This window comes from Mercenaria mercenaria, chromosome 16, assembly GCF_021730395.1.
Source record: "Mercenaria mercenaria strain notata chromosome 16, MADL_Memer_1, whole genome shotgun sequence".
Taxonomy (NCBI): Eukaryota; Metazoa; Mollusca; class Bivalvia; order Venerida; family Veneridae; genus Mercenaria; species Mercenaria mercenaria.
The window spans coordinates 72,572,417-72,593,938 of NC_069376.1; the positions used below are offsets into that span (position 1 = coordinate 72,572,417).

General features: G+C 34.2%; 1 protein-coding gene and 1 long non-coding RNA gene across 24 annotated transcripts in view; one reads left to right on the top strand and one right to left on the bottom strand.

Moving 5' to 3' along the window:
• LOC123541437 (potassium voltage-gated channel protein Shaw-like) overlaps positions 1–21,522 on the top strand; it is a 159,650-nt gene that overhangs the window by 47,043 nt on the left and 91,085 nt on the right. The window lies entirely within an intron of this gene.
• Positions 14,258–20,842, bottom strand: LOC128549794 (uncharacterized). The gene is made up of 2 exons (XR_008367956.1): positions 19,813–20,842; positions 14,258–14,644 (listed from the first exon to the last, which is right to left on the bottom strand). It is a non-coding gene; the product is annotated as an uncharacterized LOC128549794 (long non-coding RNA).

Below are 21,522 nucleotides of genomic sequence, written 5' to 3' on the forward strand. Positions count from 1 at the left end.
CAATTGTTTACTATATTTAAACACAATATCGATCATGTTGAAAATATTCCCCTTATGCTTAGAAAAAAGATTTTATAGCTTCCGTACGTGTAATTTATTGAAAGAGTTATAATCTTCACCTATATAGTTAACCTCCTGGAAAGTAGCTTGCACTGGAGTGACGTCACTATAGGACTGACTATACATAATTTCATCATGAACTTTAAACACAATGCCGAGAAATACCCAACTTGATTTGATATCTCGGTCTATGATAGAGTGTTAGGCATGGACAAATATTTGTACAGGTTTACCTTTGAATGACAGTTGTTTTCCAAGCATTCTGGACGGCATTGGTATTAACGTGCTAAAGCGCATTGCCACGTCCCCACACTGTCCCTACTGACTTAGATAGGCATTGCCACGCCCCACACTGTCCCTACTGACTTAGATAAGCATTGCCACGCAGGAACGAGCCACGTATCCATAGATCATTCCGCCAGATTCCGCCAGTGAATATAACAACATTTGTATTGTCTTTTATTAATGATTGCGTTGCTGTTAAAATGCGACAAGTCAACAAATTATGATATAGCATTACAGAAAAATTAATTATGTTTCCCGACCGTCATTTTCCGAATGTATTGTTGTCCACTTCATTTAACAATACCCATGTTGATAGTAACTTAATGTAATACATTACAGATATTATTCTCATTTTCACGGGCGATATTTGGGTGTATTTGGACTCAGTATTATTATTATTTGATCATATCCTAGGTTATATATTTGTCTACAAATTCAGTATTACGATGACATTTCAAAACCTTGTATGAAGCAGCTAATATATTGCGTATCAGTTATGACATAATACTCATATAATTTATATCGATACTAAAAGGCTATTAGAGCCATGAACTTCAGAATTCTATGAAATGCTGATATTGAGTACGATAGTATTTTGCAGTGTAATTTCATTAATGAAAATCATGGAAACTGATAAAACGGTTGCATTTCGCTGATTCGTCGAAATAAATCGATAGTATTATAATACGTACGCACAGTTTTTGGTCATGATGCAGTGAAATGGGCTTCATATTCTGATACAGAAGAACTGAATTTTGATACAAATGGTAATACCTGTTGGCATATGTATTCAGACCTCGTGTAAATTTTATCTGTCGAATTATATCACATACATCGATATCTCAGTATTTCAGAAGGCAACCCAATGCCGCTTACAATGGTCCTGACTGTAGAACACAGTTATTTTAAAATATGTTCTGTATAGACACTGTACAATATTGCAAGTTTGCCTGCATTCTAAAAAACCATCTGCACTTAACAGAAATATTTAAGAAGAAAATCTCCAGTCACAATAGATATTGGGTGGACCGGTCTTTTCTTCATCATCTTGGGCCAAATCTCACGCGTGTGAAGAAAAGTCTCTAAAATCTAACAATTGCCGCACACCGCACACAAGCAAAGGTGGCATTACCAAAAGGCAGGTTATGCATAACCGACATTCTATGCATGTCTTTCATTCAAAACATCAACACTCACCATCAAACAGAGGAATAAGTTCCCACATTACCACTGCCTTACTGCGTTTAACCATGGAATTGTGAATCCTGACATTTAGAAAAGTGTGTTTTACATGGTTCAAATATACAAATACAAATACATGTCATTTACACACAGATAACGATGATGTCACCGTCAGTTATGAATTGACAAGAACAATAGACTGTGACCTATTATACGATAACTGTTATTAATATAATCAATTATTACATGAACTATTGATGATGCATTAGCAACACACCCCATCCATGATATTGCACAGTTACTGAAAATAGCCAGTCAAATTCATATACAAATATAAGTCATTTACCAATACTCAAAATTACGGTATTGCATACATGACCTAGTGCATATTACATTGTTTTGTCATTGTATGCAAGCGATGAGGTGTTGTGTAGACCATTATTATAACAGTGTATGCTAGTTAATCTGTTTCCAACGGATCCATCTAGTTATGTTTATATTTCACCGATGGGTTTATATTTTATTCGATCTTAGACGATTATCGCGGTACTGTTCTGCTATACGAATTACAACTTCTTATTTCATACGTTACCAGACTGGCACCTGCACGTCTATTCTTTTAACACAGACAACCAGTCTAATCATATAGTAGTAAATTATACAGATAATTGGTTCTAAGAATTTTGTATGGAATGTGAAACTAGACGTGACTGTAATTGAATAATATGCACTAAGGCACCGCCTAGCACGGGGATTTATCTTTTATATATTTTTATATATATATTCACTTACAAAGAAAAATATTAACACTCAAAAGAAAGTTAAACTTCGCTCTAAACAGTCAAGTTTACATTTAGTGTCATCATACCTCTTACAGCAAATATCATAGGCCTACTTCGCAAAATTTACGAGAAGCCGTGACGGTGACGTCATTCACCGCGTTCTCGCACTGACTTTAGGATTTTTTTTTTGTTTGTTTGCACTCCACGCAGAAACTTGACGGCCTTTACATTTCCTTACTGTTTTAAAAGTGTTTCAGTTGCATGTACAGTTTTTTTTTCATTACAAAAAAAGAAGTAAAATACTCATGTTGGCGCGGTTTACGAATTTCTGTGACTGATTCGGGGTGCTCGGATGTTCATGCAGACAACCAGTCTGCGGTGTGTACATAAACCGGAACCGGAAAACATCGAAAAAATTGCCTCAGTATATGCAGACAACAAAGACGAATAACTATATACGGACGTTACCGTCTCGGGGATTTTCATCCCCTATGAATCTTCTTTTATGAATCTTCTTTTTGCTGCCTGTTAACCACCATTGAATTAGATAAGGTCACTGTCGCTGAGTGGCTGCTATTTAACTTCTGATATTTGCAGCCACCTTTTGACCTGTCACAATATAAAAACAAACTGTATGCGTCGGATTAGTTCGACTACCATTGAGTTACTAGGTGTAAAATGGACAAATTTGGATTACAAAAAAATACATGCAAAATTTAAATTATTTTTGGAACGAAATATTTTTATTGTAGTAATACATTGTACGTGGGACGGACAAATATGTATTACAGAACTTGGTTATGATACGGACATAGAATGTAATGTAGCGTTTATAAAAATATGTCTGTCTTATATTACATTATAATTTATAATTTATATCTGACAAATGATACTAACGATGAGAAAGTAAGAATTCGTTTTGTAAATTGTCCGTTATTACAAATTAGAGATATATTTAAATAAAATCTTGTGTCAGATATATAGATATATGATTAAACATCAATGTCGCACCTCCTCAGATTGTACACTTTAGTGATGCGCCGATGCGAACATACTTTACGGTGTAGTCATCTTTACAGCATTATAAGATATTGACAAAAGGATCCCTCGAGTTCATATTCAAATATTCAAATATGCAAATTAACATTCACTCTTTTCTGTACCTTATGTAAATTGATACTGAATAATGTTGCGAAATCATTTAAATGAAGAAGGTATTTGGAAGAGAAAGAATACGAATGTATCTGCATCTTAATTTATTTCAAGTTATTTCGTGCAATTCACTCGCGGTATTGGCACGGAAGGTTTCCTTATCCATTTTTGCGGTTGGGTTTAATCCAAGTTCAGAAAATTATATTTTCATATATTCTAATAGCAAGAGAGAAATTATTGCTGTTTATTTTCTATTTGTTTTCTGGATTCAATGAGATCTCTGCATGTGATAACTTACCAGTACATTGATAATGAAGGTAAATTCACAGTTAATTGAAAATACCTCAACATCACAAGTTCATGCGAATAATGTTACTTCTATCACCAACGAAAAATCTGCAACGGTAAAATCGGTAAGCTATGCTTCTTATAGGTAGAACAATGGTTGAACCCAGGGCCAATGGTTTGGTGACCAAACTCAAAATTAAACCTCTGCTTTGTTGATTCTGAGCTCATTATTGAAAAAAATGAATGGCAGAGTTGCATTCTAAGATTGGTTTTTAATCTTAGTTTCGGACCCAGGTCATTTTTTCTACACATTGGTTTCGGACCCAGGTCATCTTGTCTACACTTATTACCTGGTTTCGGACCCAGGCCATCTTGTCTACATTTATGACTTAGTTTCGGACCCAGGCCATCTTGTCCGGACTTATGACCTGGTTTCGGACCCAGGCCATCTTGTCCACACTTATGACTTGGTTTCGGACCCGCCATCTTGTCTACACTTATGACTTGGTTTCGGACCCGGGCCATCTTGTCTACACTTATAACTTGGTTTCGGACCCAGGCCATCTTGTCTACACATATGACTTGGTTTCGGACCCAGGTCATCTTGTCCACACTTATGACCTGGTTTCGGACCCAGTCCATCTTGTCCACACTTATGACCTGGTTTCGGACCCAGGCCATCTTGTCCACACTTATGACCTGGTTTCGCATCCAGTCCATCATGTCTACACTTATGACTTGGTTTCGGACCCAGACCATCTTGTCTACACTTATGACTTGGTTTCGGACCAGGCCATCTTGTCCACACTTATGACATGGTTTCACACCCAGACTGTCTTGTCCACATCTGGTTTGACGGCTTGGATTTAAATCCAATGCAAAAAAAACATGAACCGTGGAGAAATAGGATTAATAAACATTATAGCTCGTGATTCAGATAAGTTTCGTCAATAAAATTTGCTCACAAATGTTTTCCAAGCAAATGACTGTTTGTGGATATATCATGGGATGTATCAGAGAAAGAGATAATCGATGCACTACTTTGTCGGTGGTTAAAGGTCTTATTTGGTTATTGCTAATTCAAACGATTTTTATAGAGGTGGTCGACAAGGCTGATCGATGTGGCCTCATTTATTTCATATATTTATTTGGATAGCCCGTAGTTATAGCGCTGATCGACAGATGTCTGTATTTTGTCAGGAACAAAAACAAAGATGTAAACAACTATAAAATAAAGTTTATTACTCCCATACCGACCTTATGTTTGACGTTGTCTTATTTATTCAACGTCTGTAAAATAACTGAACGACGACTGAATCATTTGTGTTGCTTGACTTTTTAAGTACCACAGACACAGTTGTAGCTTAACTGTGGCATTCCTGCATTAACAACTCTACAGATTTTTCGCAGATGGGAAGAGCCACCAGTCTTCAACATAGCCGGATTTGTTCCTCAATTCGACCACCACAGTCAGGTTACTGCAGTTTAAAGTAAATGGTTTGAAGTCACCAATCGCAACCACTTACTCACGTAACTGTAACTGCCAAAAAATAACTATCCTATTTGTTTTTTATTTTTTATTTCTATAAGATTTTTAAATTCAGAAGTGCATGTTTGTGCAACAGTGCGCAAATCGTTTTAGAAGGTTTAATGCATTTAAATGGGAGAATTAAGCACTAACAAAAATTCTGTTAGAATCATATTTTTCGGCGAACTTCAATTATATGAAATATTTTTCCATTTTTAAAACAAAATATCGACCATGTTGAAAACATTCCTCTTGTGTTTAAAGAAGATTTTATAGATTGCATACATATATTTTGTTAAATCTTTAATGGATTGATTACACGCCATTTTTGCATGTAGTTCGAGTAAACTACGGTGGTAAAACTTTTCCCAAAGATCGTTAGCTTAGATTTTATGATATGATTTTAATAATCATTGAACTAATATAGAATATAAAGAAAGAAATCATGCGAAATTCTTGGATTTTCAATTTGATTTAAATCTCGCGGGGAAATTATTATATACGTTGTGTGTCATGCCCTAAGCAATTCTATGAAATTGATAAGGTTTATGAATATATACTAATGATTCATAGTCTTATTTTATAGCCATTGCTGGCAACATTCGATAAATAAAGAATTTGCTTACTTACTTACTTACTTACTAAAGTACTCCATCATTTGACAATATGTAATTTCGCGAAAATATGACAAAACATACCCGAAATAATATGAGCCGTGCAAAAACCAACATAGTGGGTTGGCGACCAGTATGGATCCAGACCAGCCTGCGCATCCGCGCAGTCTTGTCAGGATCCATGCTGTTCGCTTTCAAAGCCTATTGGAATTAGAGAAACTGTTAGCGAACAGCATGGATCCTGACCAGACTGCGCGGATGCGCAAGCTGGTCTGGATCCATGCTGGTCGCAAACCCACTATGTTGGTTTTCTCATGGGGTGGCTCATATTGATTTAAGAATTTTATAACTTGTTGTTAACAATGTAAGTATTTCCTTTCTACAAGTTTTATAATATGAAAATGTAGACCTGGAGGAATTATACTGAGGTACATGTACTATTTATAGGTCATTCCACCAAAGAGAATGATAACAATATTTGTATTGTCTATTATTAATGAATATGTTGCTGTTACAACACGACAACTCCTCCGAACAATAAAATTCTTATGAAGATAGAGCATTACAGCCAACAATATTCTGCCATTTACTTACCGATAATTGTATGACTGTACTGAAGTCCGCTAGATATAACAATACTCGTTGATATTGATTTTATATAGTACATCACAGATATTATTCCAATTTTCCCGAGCGGATTTTGGATGTACTGGTATTCTATATCGTTTGATATTATCCTAGGTTATATACGATTATTTTGTCTACAAAGGGAATAATAAAGGAAGTACATGTACATGTATCACGATGACAGTGAACAGCCATGCTATAAATTTGGTGAAATAATATCCTTGTTATACATATTGATGCTGAAAGGTTATGAGTCGTGTATTTATCAGTAATTCTATAAAACGTTAATATGCAGTATGGGAGTATAGCAGGGTTTTTTGCAGTATAATTGATATAAGCAGTAGTGGTGATAAATTAATCCCATGCAGTCTTTGATCATGAGGTGTTGAAAGGGATTTTGTTTTCTGTTAAAGATTAAATTCTTAAAATAATGGCAATTGCTGTTGGTATGTGTAATCCTCGAGTATATTTTATTAGTTTATACATTTTCAGCAATCTATTGTTTCTGTCATTTGCATGCATGCGTGTCAAAGTATCTTGCATACACAAATCAGGGTCACTCAAAATGACTTTTTTTTTTGAAAGACCCTGCACAAATGCATCATTATTATTTTTTTTTTTTAAAAGACTATTCAGAGATAGAGTACCGTATATAAAAGATGGTAATAAATGATACACTAACAGATGATGATGACTTCACCACAGATATGATGAACTGGAAAGATTGAATAAACGAAGAATAACATGTATGGTACCACGCGCTGGATTATAGCATTTATTCAATTATGAGGACAAACAATAAATTAATTCTGACGGGCAAGAAACACAATCATTGCACAAAGTGCCGCTAACTATAGCACAGTTACTAAAAATAGCCAGCCAGGCTGGCTCATATATGACGTTGAACGTCACTGAAAACTTTTCATAAAAGTTCCGTATTGCAACAGTCATTATCTCATCATATTGCCATTGTACGCTATGACAGGTTGGTTTTGCAGACTATTACTTCTAACAGCATGCTTGTTAATTTGATACCAACGAATCAATCTAGCCATGTTTATATTTCACCGATGTGTTTATATTTTGTTCGACGTTATACAATTATTGCGTTACAGATCTGCTTATTTCTTATTTCATACGTTACCAGACTGGCACCTGGACGTCTATTTCAGTTAGCACAGACAACCAGTCTATTAATGAAACTGAAAATTATTCGGATAATTGGTTCTAAGAATTCTGTATGGAATAAGGCGCTAGAGGTGCATTGTTGTTGAATATATATTTTTGTACGAGTTTTATAGGATTTATGTAATAATGAATTGTACATGAAATGATGGACACATTTAAAGTTTAAAAATCACGTGTCTTGTGTTTGAAATTACACATTTGGATTAAGAAAATTAGATGTTATATATTGAAACCTCGAAAATTTGAAGTGAATTATGTTGTTGCTTTATTAGATCAGATATTAAATGTAATGATGTATTGGTATTAGATAATAACGTTGCAGCAGTAAGTTATATTAGTCGTGGCGAATGTACATATTATATATGATTAATGGGAAATTAAAACGATATTAAATGTTGAGAAGGTAAGAATTATGTTTGTTGCTTATTATATATTACAGATATATTCAAATAAATGCATGCATTTTGTATTTGTTAAACCGTACCATCGTCAGTACAAGCCTTTGTCAGATTGGTGCGTCGGGCGGAAGCTGCTTTACGCATTTAAACATCGCAACATCAGTACAGGGGTCCTTTGAGTACATATTAAATTATTCAATAAAACGTTCACTCTTTTCAAAAGCTTATGTAAATTGATAGTGAATAAATATTCCAAATTACTTAAATGAAGGAGAGAACAAATATAACTGCATCTTAATTTATTTCAAGTTATTCCGTACAATTCACTCGCGGCATTGGCACGGAAAATTTCCTAATCCATTTACACGGTTGGGTTATATCCACGTTCAGAATATAATATTTTATGCATTTTTAAACAGCTAAAGAAATACTTATTATTATCATCATTATTTTAGTTATTTTCTGAGCTCAAAGATACCTCTGCTGGTAATGAATTACAATGATAATGAAGGTAAATTCAGAGTTAATTGAAAATACCTGAAAATTACCATTTCACGCAAACATGTTAGTTCCATCTGACAGAAAAATTGGTAAAAGCTGTGTTAGGTTAAGTTTTGTGATGGTTAGGCTTCCTTTCCATTTTTCTAGCCTCAGTTGCTTACTTTTGCAGTTAGCCCTTTGTTAAAGAGGTCGCCTCTGCAGAGTAAAGAAAAACTCCCTACTAAGGCAATATTTCTTATACCTTTTATTTGGTTAATTGACCGCTCCAACAAAAATGTCTGTACAAGGAATCAAATTTTCACTTTCCCTGTGATGTTGTCGAATCTTTTCATAATAAGCAAGGACGCATCTTGCTGACGCGCAGAAGATCAAAAGTTCTACCCAGGATGGGAGGTTCGGAGATCATTGGTTCCTCCCAGGATGAGAGGTTCGAAGATCAGTGTCAAAACTGTTCATGAATTCTGAGCTCTGCTTTAAAATTGACCAAGGCAAAGTTATTTCTGAAACTGTTCCTTTCCTGAAAGGTTACCAAAGGTCATCTTCTCCAGTATATGACATATGATGACGGGTGGATTTAAACCAAATACTAAAAGCTCTAAACTCTGAAGAAGTTAGACGCATGAATACGAGGTATCATTTCTCTGGTATTAGATCTGATTCAGCAATACAATTTGTTAACAAATGTTTTCCTAACAGATGAGTGCTTCATGTTGGCGGATATAGCACGGGGTATCTCTGAGAAAGGGATAATCGATGCACTACTTTGTTGGCGGTTAAAGGTTTTATTTGGCTATTGCTAACTCAAACGATTTTTATAATGGCTGTGGACAAGATCGATGTGGCCTTTTTTATTCCATATATTTATTTAGACAGCCGGTAATTAAAGCGGTGATCAACAGATGTTTGTATTTATAAAGCGGATACGCGGATACTAAGGAACAAAAAGAAAGATGTTAGCATCTGTGAAAACAAATTATTACTTCCCACTCATCTCTCCTTCAGACGTTGCATTGTTAATTCAACATAAATAATTATTCAGAAATGAGTTAACATTTTTGTTGTTATCCCTCTTGTCATTGCGGTAGCGCACGGGCGGACAAATGGACAGACCCATCGGTCTTTCGCAATTCATTTTGATGGTTTCCTCGACCATGAACAGGCTGAGTCAAACCGAGCCTGCAACATTTTTATTTTTTGTCGTGTTGAGCGACCTGTGGAGTTTCCACTTTTTCTATTTTAGGACAATGAAATCTGTAAATGATCCTGCGGAAGCATAGAACTCAACTAAGCATAAAAGCAGACCCCTCGGTTTGACTTAGTCTGGTCCTGAAAGGTTCCGACATGTGCAACAACTCTTACGCCCCTTGGGTTCGGCTTAAAACGAAATTTTATTATAATAAAATTTAATGGACTTCATGATCCAAAATGATTGTAAAAGAAAATTGTTGACCATTACCACTCGGCTACGGGAGAATATATGGCAGAGTACTATCTTTGAAGACAATGACTACTAAGCCGTGGAAGTATACATAGCAAAAACTTTCTCTGTGGACCATAATCTCGGAAGCAAATACTAGTATGGCAAACACTATCTCTGTATATTGTATACATTATAAAGAACATCTTCTCTACCACAATACGGAAATCTTTATGTTAAGAACAATGTACTTAAATGGATGAATGTAAAATGATTCACACTTATGCAGCGTTATCTTAATGTAAATACACAGAAGATATTTATTTCACAATATTGATCATATTGTTTTACAATTTATATATGAAAGTAGTTTACCCTTGTATGCTCGCTAGAGGCGACAATCGGGGTCTGAACACTCGGGTTTGTGTATCTTTGTGATTCAAGCAGGTACAAAGGCTTTGATTCATACCCCAGATTTTTATTTCGATGAAAAGGAGATATGGAACATTTTTAGTCCCGTTTTAGCGCCATATATATTATGTACTGTGTTCGTGCGCGGCAAAACCAAAATTTAAATGGATTTATTACATGCTAGTTTTGCATGTCGTAAAAATAAACCTAAACGGCCTTTCCCATAGGTCGCTATCTTAGGTTTTATGAAAATTTGATTTAGGCTAGAATAAAAAACAGAACATTCTTTAGTGTTCTGATTCAATTCTTGAGTGGTGTTTATAATTTACATCGTGTGTCTTAGGTAATAATCTACAACCACAAAAGTTTAGATAAATGTTAAGTGTTTTGTGTTGGGGCATTTAACCACAATAATGTCGAAAGTATCACCATTTTTAGTAAATGTCAGAAAAGGGTGAAAATATAATGATCCGGATGGTTCTAGAAGTCTTTCTTCTGCAATTGTTAGAAAATATAGAAACGTTATCTTTTGAAGTTAACATTTAATGTAAAGTCTACACATGCGCAGTTGGCATCATGGGATTACCTCACAGGACCGATTACGTAATTATAACATTTTGTCATACATGGTGTCCATTTTAACTTCTAATCTTTTATTATGCCCCTTTGTAACTTTAAAATTTTTGGTAAAATTTTGCAAGTAAGAATGTTTCTCAAAAGCTATAAAACTAAATTCTTTCAAACCTCACATATCTATAAGGCATCATGCGATGACCTCACAGGGCAAGTCACATAATTCTAGATGCCCTGTTTCACATAGACATTTTGTGACAGTTTTGCATTTAAGCATGTTTCTCTGGTCATTATTGACGAAATCTTTTCAGGTTCTCCACACATCCTTGGCAACGTGAGATGGCTTTACATTGCAAGTTTCATAACTGTGGCTTACATAGTGGCAAAATAATGCCCCCTTTTCAAATTTAACATTGCTACACGTCTTATTGTAAGCTGGTGTTAGATTAATAGAACAAGCTGGACAACTGTTAAATGGTCTTGTTATAATTTTGATGTAACGCTAGTATTTTATCAGGTTGACATTACGTCTTTCCATTGATCGAAATGACGTCATCTACGAGGGGTGTTCAATAAATACCTGAAAAAGTGCTGTAATTTCTTCATGTGTCATTAAAAATCAATGAAACTGTTACAAAAGTTACAAAATATGGATTAGGGAATACTAAGTTGAAATGTCAAAGTCATATTTTATGTGGACAATTAATAAGAAAATGCCAGTCCCCATGGCAACGTCATGTAACGTCATCCGGCTAAATTTTATGTCTTAATCTATTTTGCATTCGCTAAAACATTACTTGCCATTTACTTATTTTTCAAGCTACCTTTTCATAAATCGGGCGAACATTAACGTGAAATGTAAGCATTACGCTATAAACATTAAATTTTAAATGTGATATCATTGAAATTTTTGGCAGGCATATTTCATTGGGCATGGCTTTAAAATCAGTGTTGAACGAAGACATGGGGTAACATCTTGTATTTTGGATAAAACAATATGGAGACAAATACAAAAGCTATATGATCTAAAAGTAAACGCCATGAATAATACAACATTTATTAGTGACACGTGGGGTTTAAAATACAGCTGACGGCTTACGATTCAGACGTCAAAAGACAATAACGTTCGAGATTACGTTTTGAAAATTTAAGAAGTCCTTGATACAGATCGCTGCATCACGGTTCAATGTCCCATTTCACCAGTACTATGGTAATATTATATAATCAGTACTTATGTGTTCGTAAGAAGGTGTAGGAAATGCATTTTATGGCAAGAAATAATTAACCGCTTGTAACCATGAGTGGTACTGAAATAATTTGTGTAACATGACAGCGTCATAATGACGTTGGGCCACTTCAGAGGTAGTGACGTTGCCATAGAGACGATAAATAAATAATGTGCCTGTTTTGAAATCTGTTATTAAGATATTCACATTTAATATGTCCTTATCTATCATATTTTCAGTTTTAGCAAAATAGCACCAGAAATAAAGATATTAGAGCATTTTCCGGGTATTTTTGAACACCTTTCGTGTAATAGTTAACGAAAAAAAGATTTTTTGATGTTGCAATAGGAAGGACTATCACGCAATTAGAAGAATATTACACTTGTGCATTTTATACTGAATTTATTTTACGGGTTGAATAAAATAATACAAAAGTCTTCTATTTATTGATGATTGAGTTGCTGTTACAACGCGACAACTCATGATATAGCATTACAGCAAAATTAATTTTATTTCCCGACCGTCATTGTCTGATTGTAGTGGAGTCAGGTTCAATTAACAATACCCATATTGATATTAATTTATGTAATATATCATAGATAATATTCCCATTTTCTCGGGCGATATTCGGGTGTATGGGGATTCTGTATCATTTGATAATACCCTAGGTTATTATATTTTGTCTACAAATTAATAAGAGAAGTATCACAATGACATTTCAAACTGTTGTAAGCTGAGTCAGTAACACTTTTTTAAAGTTATCATTCATATTATATAAGATGACGTAATACCAGTATCATTTATATTTCTACCAAAAGGTCATTAGAGCCACGGAGTCATCAGGAATTCTGTAAAATGTTGATACAGAGTATTACGGTTTTTTTAAGTATAATGGCGTTAATAAATTTGTGGTAGCTGACTAAGTAGTTATATTGAATCATATATGAATCCATATAATATATCTTTATCCTTACATAATATATCCTTATCCTTATATACATTCTTATCCTTATACATATATCCTTATATATATGTTTATTCCTATATATACATCCTTATCCTTATATTTATATCCTTATCCTTATATACATAAAAATATATACACCCGTATCCGTATTTCATAGGCTACTATGTTATATGTGTTGATATATAGGACTCAGTATTACATAGAAAATATAGGATTAACATTGGAATAGGGTCTGGCTGCCGCTCATCACTTAAATTATTTTAAGATGTACGAACCATTAACGGACTCGCACCTTAACGGATGTAGGACCTTTAGGCATTAGACCTCTATCTTCCGACTGACATCATTCATCCCATAGCGATCTTTAAACATAGTGGTGACTTCCCCAGTCTTAAATATATGCGATTTCAAATTAGTTATATTGCATTGCTCTTTGTGAAAGTAACTGATATAAAACAGCGGTGGTAATAAATTAACGCCATAAAGCCTTTGATCAGGATCTGTTGAAAAGGGCTTCATGCACTAGACTTTTATTTTACTTTTAAAATGGCGATAGCTTATGGCATATGTACTTATACCTCGTATATGTTATCATTAGTATCCTTAATATTCGGCAATCTGTTGTTTCATAAATGGCATACACCCGTTGCATCAATATGTTAAGAGGACATTTCAAAGATTTAAAGTTTAGGGTTATAGTAATCATTGAGGCTGATCACTACCAAATAGAATGTAAGCCTCCGCAGGTCTAGTCACAAGTAGTCCAAATATAAATAGTACTAATCTTTTTTCCTTTCCTAGTGCATTTTCTCGGCAGCAACGTGCTTACTTTTACCCTACCGCGTTTCAGTATGTATCACTTTGCATTCTAATGAAATCGGCATGTTCCTACCGCATGCTAGATAAAAATGGCGGCGTAAGAATTTAATGTCACGAAAAGAGAAACTGAAAGAAGCGAAAAGTAGTAAATTCAGCGGGTTGTATTTAACGAACTGTAGTTTTCTTATATAAAAGTTAACACCCCCCTTTATCCAGCAACAAAAGAAACAGAATACAAATAAAGTTTGATGAAATTTATTCTTAGATAGTGGCATATATTGGCCATGGCTGTGAATATATAATTTTGAATAACTTTATGAATAAATGCAATGATGATAATCTAGAAGTCTTTGTACCTAAAATTCTGCTCCGGAAACGGTAGCAGAGCGGATTTTTATGCGTTAAAAACGCCAACAAATGTCATAAATCTTGCAGCTAATTTTTTTTTGTTAATTCACTAGATTATTCCACACTTTTTTGCTCCGGCAACGGAAGCAAAACTTTTAAACTATATAGTGTATAGTCTGTATATATTGTTTTCTGTTCTTCCATAAGTAGATCAATATATCTTTTTAGAAAGTATGCATTTCTATGACGCATCCAGCCATGACAAAGTGGAGTTGGAGCTGAAATATACAAAAGAAAAAAGGACAACAAACTATTGAAACAAAGTAGGGGGAGGGTGGGTGGTATTTCTTTAGAGACTTAAATTGAAATAGTTTGACAGAGCACTAAAAGCACGTCTACCTTCGTTGGAAGTCAGCGAGAAAGAGGACGCTCCCAGCGCGTGCTGATCTGCTCATTATAGAGGGCGCTGTAAGCGCGTGCTAATCTTCTCCTTATATTACGTCATCATATTAAAAACCAATTAGCTAATAATTCTTTTGTGCTAGATAAACAGTTTAATCTTTAGCGATTAAACTCAGTATTATCCAGCAACAAAAGAAACAGAATACAAATAAAGTTTGATGAAATTTATTCTTAGATAGTGGCATATATTGGCCATGGCTGTGAATATATAATTTTGAATAACTTTATGAATAAATGCAATGATGATAATCTAGAAGTCTTTGTACCTAAAATTCTGCTCCGGAAACGGTAGCAGAGCGGATTTTTATGCGTTAAAAACGCCATAAGGTACACTTACAAAAAACGAGCATTGTAAGTGGACCTTCCGCCAAAGCGGGAAAGCATAAAAATGAAGCCAACAGCCATGGCCTGTAACCAAATAACACTATGACTTCGAGGGGTATTCATGTTTCCGTTGTAACTAGTAAAGAAATTGCATTTGAAATTGTATTCAGCATAATATCATATCATAATAATCGCTGGGCTGTCTTCTGATATATCTAATGTATGCACCTACATTTATTATTATCATTTTATTATTATCATTTTATCTTTACATAGGAACTACAATTATTGACCCGCTGTCTTATTATTGCAACGGAATTAAACTGAATGTAGCGCCATGTTCTTCGTGCAATGGACGGGGTAGGTAAAAGCTTGCGTAAGCTGTAGCTTCAAGTTCCGGTGTCTAGAACAACTTTTTCAGTTCCTAAATTATTTCTATTGTAGGTTTTGTGTAATGCAAAATCGAAATTTCTGGAGGATCTTTAAAATTCAAAATGTGCTGGGCTGTTTCTGCACATTCTCCCATTTCATACCATTAAGCCTTCCGCAAACAAACTGTCCCACATATGGACATAAGGCCAAGATTCTCAATTTTAGTCGATTGGAAAGCCCTGTATGGCACATACTGTATTAGTGTAGACCCTTCTATCCAACTATATAGCCTGAAATATCGCTAACAAGTATTAGAAAAATAACGTTTTGATTAAAAACTTAGATAGTTCTGTGAAGCAAATTCGAAATTAAACGATTTGTATTAAAGGCTTGAAGTGGGGTTTATGTAGCTACTTAGTAAACAATTAAAACATAAAATCTGCAAAATATCGCTTTAATATTTAAAGTGGATGTAATCAAAATACGTGTTGCTATGATCCGGCAACTGTATCAGAGCAGGTGTCATGTATGTCATGTACCATATATATAGATTGTCAATTATATGAATAAACATATTTAGGTGAGGGTTGAGGGGGGGGGGGGGTATTGGATTTATTGGAATTTACGCTCTGTTCCGGCACCGGTAACAGAGCGTGGGGTAACATGGACATATTACTTTGCCAAATGCGGATCGCCGGGCCTATACATCAAAGTATATTAATGGCAATATGGCAGATCCTTTTATCACCTTATCCTTATAATTTTGAAAATTTTGGGCTATATATATTTATAATTTTCTTCTTTTTTATCCTTATCCTTATATATACATCCTTATCCTTATATATATGTCCTTATCCTTATATATACATCCTTATCCTTATATATATATATATATATTCTTATGTATATATCCTTATATGAATCCATATAATATATCTTTATCCTTACATAATATATCCTTATCCTTATATACATTCTTATCCTTATACATATATCCTTATATATATGTTTATTCCTATATATACATCCTTATCCTTATATTTATATCCTTATCCTTATATACATAAAAATATATACACCCGTATCCGTATTTCATAGGCTACTATGTTATATGTGTTGATATATAGGACTCAGTATTACATAGAAAATATAGGATTAACATTGGAATAGGGTCTGGCTGCCGCTCATCACTTAAATTATTTTAAGATGTACGAACCATTAACGGACTCGCACCTTAACGGATGTAGGACCTTTAGGCATTAGACCTCTATCTTCCGACTGACATCATTCATCCCATAGCGATCTTTAAACATAGTGGTGACTTCCCCAGTCTTAAATATATGCGATTTCAAATTACGCTCTTCTAATCCAGAAAAATTCAAGGCCTTTTTGACAGCAATAAATTGGTAAGTGGTTAGCCTAGAGTGACAAAAAGAGGACCATTTGCTTTAGATCGGTATTTCAAATACGTTTGTACATTATCTATACAAATCCTGTTTTGTAAATTAATCGCAATATCACCAACAGAACCGGTCCTCCTTTTGTCGGTTTTAGAGGTTTTGAAATAAAGTCGTATTAGCTGTCTGAACGTTTGTGTGAAATAGGAAACTCCGATTCGAAGCCAAGCAAAAGGAAGCCGTGAATGATATAAAATTATGATCTGCAGACCCAGATCTTTAGGATCGCGTTACTGCAAAAATATCGGCTCCCTCCTTTGTGTTGTCAAGGAAGTTGTTTATTTTGTTCATTATAGCTGAGATTCGAGACTTGGTGGCCAGCGCTCTCTCCTACTTGTTTACAAAAATGTTCATAATAATTTATCGCTGTATTATACTTTTCCAAGTATTTTTGAAGGCTTTGCCTGAATGAGTCGAGACTAACAGTGACACAAATCACATTCTTTTTCCGCTTACAAGTATTGCTTAAAACTGAATATTTTTCTCAAGAATCATGAGTACCATTTAATGTCGTGAGTATCATAACTTATTTTTAGCGGATCTTTTATTCAAAGATCTACCTGCGCAAGATTGTCAGATCTTAGTCCATTTTTACCCGAATGAAATGATGCTGCTTTTTGCCTTAGGTCATATGAATTAACCATAAAAATATCAAAATTTACAAACCAATATTAATACTTTTTCGGATATGAAGCAAGAGCAAAACACCCCTTGTGGTACCATTTTCTGGGTCCCATTAGCCTTCACATGATTTAATACCTAACAGATCGAAGTCTCCCGGCCAAATGAGACATTGATAATTAAATGCGGATGATATGTCAGCTTTTGCAAGAAGTTCAGATTTCCCATTTCTTGTACCATCTTTACCGCATTACCAATTTAAGAATGCTTAACATGACTATATACTGAGGGTCTATAATTGTTACACTAAAGACAAGTTGTGTGATTACAACCGCTTTTAGGCATGCATTGGCATATGGACAATGAGCTGTTTAAAATATTATCAAACTCTTTCAGCATTTTTTTTTTTTTTGGCAAATGCCGTGCAAAGAACTATTTCGTGACTGGACCGACCCATGCCATGTGACTTACGTTTGCAAATCAGACTACATAATGCAAGCAGTTACACTGAGTGAAATTTCAGACAAAGCGTAAATCCTTATTGATGCTGTTTACAGTTTTAAAGCTATATTCCGCTCCGTATATTTAGCAAGAATATTGATATATCTAAAAATGGTAAGTAAATTTAATAAATATAATAATACCTTGTCAAATACAAAAAAAAAGAGTAACTGAATACGGTCTGCGTATCACATGAATAAGGGTGTGATTAGCCGACTGCTGTTATTATTCGTCGTAGAATAAACGAACCAAAATAGCACACCTACAAAACCTTTGTGGAAAGCATTTAAAAGTGTTAAAGTATAGTGTTTAGATTTGCTATAAAAATTGCAAAATGTTAGACAGATGATAGAATAACACAAATGATTTGAAAACCTCATAACTTCTTGCATTACTACAATTCGCCGACCATCTTTAAAAATATTTCTTGTTATATATAGAGAGAGAGAGATCTATATAGATCCAATATGTTGGTTGCGGATTTTTCTACACGACTGTTGTAATGGAAACATAGATAGCATCCACAACTCAGTGTCAATGTTGAACATTGTAACCGGAATTGTCATATAATTGCTAGTCCAACTCGTGACTAATTATCACTTTCATTTCATTACAGTCTGATTTTACGTCCAACTCAGACACGTCCAAACACAGGCGTTATCATTAGGTATTCAAATATGGACATAAATTATGAGGGTCGTAAATAAATATATTAATTATTAAATAAATTATGAAAAACGAAAGAAATATTTAATTTGCCGTTAGTAATACATTTATCTCGTGAACAGAAACGCTATTTGACATGCTCTTCATAAAAAAACTATAGAAAAACTGCTATCAAATATATGCATGAACGTACAGCATTTAGCACAGTGTGAAGTTGTACTCTATTTGTTCACCAATGTTTATTCCAGGTGTTCGTGAAGGAACACGCACATGAGAATATAATATGTGAATAATTTTTTTTTTTTTTTTTTTTTTTTTTTTTTTAATATTTGTTTTGTCAAAAAGTTCTATAATTCAACTTTTAATTGTAGTAAATGTACAAATAATATTGCGCTTATACATTTAGAATCAGCCTGAGACGTTGTGCTCATCCTGTACGGTACATGACTATAAATGAAATGCACCAAGTGACGTAATAAATACGTGACGACACAAATGGCAAAACAAATCGATAATTTAGGTCAATGACTGACTTTCTACAGGTACTACGAAGTGCTCAGGACAGCTCATATCGTGTATTTCACAAGACAAGCACAAGTACAAATTTGATAGATCCATTTATCATCATTATGCTTGCATTCATGTCTGAAAGACTGAAGTACCTAAATTACGCCGATTTTAAATAATAGCTGCTTGTGACTTTGTGGACGGACAGTTAGGGGAGGTAACTAGAATCACAGAGATCTATTGCCAGCCAGGATGCTTAGATGCAGCAAGCATTATTATTTTATTTGCGATAGATTAAGATATTCTTCAGGACACTTGGTCACATAAATGGAAATGAAAATGAAAATGATAAAAGCGTTGGTCCACTTCTCACACTCATATCATTGACAATTGAATTTTTTCTTGGAAAGTTCTTCGGTTTTAATATGTAACAAGTTCTGTAAATCAATAAACAAATCAGTTTCTTTTTCATTTTAAAGACTGACATGAGCACCAATCATACTATTTAAACAAATTATGAATTATGATCATATCACCTGGTATGTATCCGGTACTGCTCATGCGGCATTTAACGTCTGTAACAAAATACTAGCTGAAGCCGGTGGCTGAGTTTTTATCAGCCCGACGTCGTCGTTATCAGCCGGCACTGGTTTGTGCGTGCCTTCTTTTTGTACCTGGTCCGCCAAGGTCAGGATCTATTACGTTTGGATTTCGGCATGGTGTAGATATATGTAAAAGAGAAAAAAAATATATAGAATCTATTTGTATGTTTACTGTTTTTATTTTGTTGCTGTTTTATTATTATTATTATTCAAATTGTTAAATAACTGCACAGTTATTTTACTCTTATTATTTATCATAAATCACAAATTATGATGCAATTTTTATCCCGTATCAATGAAGTCGTGGTGCCACGAAATATAATTGTAAAAACTAATTTAATTTATTTCAAACGTGCAACCAAATTACTTAAAAAATATATTCTTAACACATTTAGATAGTGTTTACATCAATACATCACAAAATATAAACTTATAAATATTTCTTTAGAGACTTAAATTGAAATAGTTTGACAGAGCACTAAAAGCACGTCTACCTTCGTTGGAAGTCAGCGAGAAAGAGGACGCTCCCAGCGCGTGCTGATCTGCTCATTATAGAGGGCGCTGTAAGCGCGTGCTAATCTTCTCCTTATATTACGTCATCATATTAAAAACCAATTAGCTAATAATTCTTTTGTGCTAGATAAACAGTTTAATCTTTAGCGATTAAACTCAGTATTCTTTTTGTTTTTCTAAAGTAGCGATCTAGTTCTTTATGGGAATATAAGTCTCTGAAAATCTGATATGCTAGAAAATATCGAAACACCGTTATGAAGTGAGTGGATTTTATATGAAATAAAGAACAGCTGGATTTAGTGGTGTTCAGCCTATAAGGGGCAATACATGTTATTTTCTGAAACCCCTCGAAAATGAATGGAAATGCCATTAATCTATTCTTTATGATGTAAAACGGTAACAAATGGCTGAAAACGCTTAAATTTCTTGTGTTTTTGGAATTTTGATCGAATTTTCGACCAGGTGGCACTATTTTGGTTCGTTTTAGGACCTAGTAAATGTCTTTTCTCGCATTTTAGCATTTCAGTTGTCTAAATAATATTGAAATTAGCATGTTTCTGAATGAAAATGACAAACATCGTAACGATTAAATGGATGTTAAGTGTAAATTCCACGAATAAGGTAAAATTTATTGAAATATTGCTTGCACAGGGCTAAATTTTGCATATTTTGGGGATGGGGGTGACCTGTAATGAATTGTCATTTCTCTACATTTTCTCAATATTTTGCACCAAAACAAAGCAGAATCATCGTGAAATAGGTGTACCTTGAGAATGAATGCAAATTCATGGAAAAATCAAACAAAAAATTTCTCTTATAAGAGCATACAGTTGAAAAAATGTGCATCACGTGATACACACATGTAATGATGATTTTTTCGTCAACCCATGAATGTAATGGAGAATAGTAGTCAAACTTAGGGAAAAGTATTTAAAAATGCTTAATCAATTGTTGCTGTATGTATATTAGCCACTGAAATCCATCGATGCAAATTACTGATTCTTGTACTACTCTTCGCTACATGTAAGGCGGTAATCAGATAATGTTGAACAGTGGTTGAAATTGAAGTAACTTCAATATTTCCTAGTTCAACAGTATTTGTATATAATAACTATAATTGAATGAATTTTG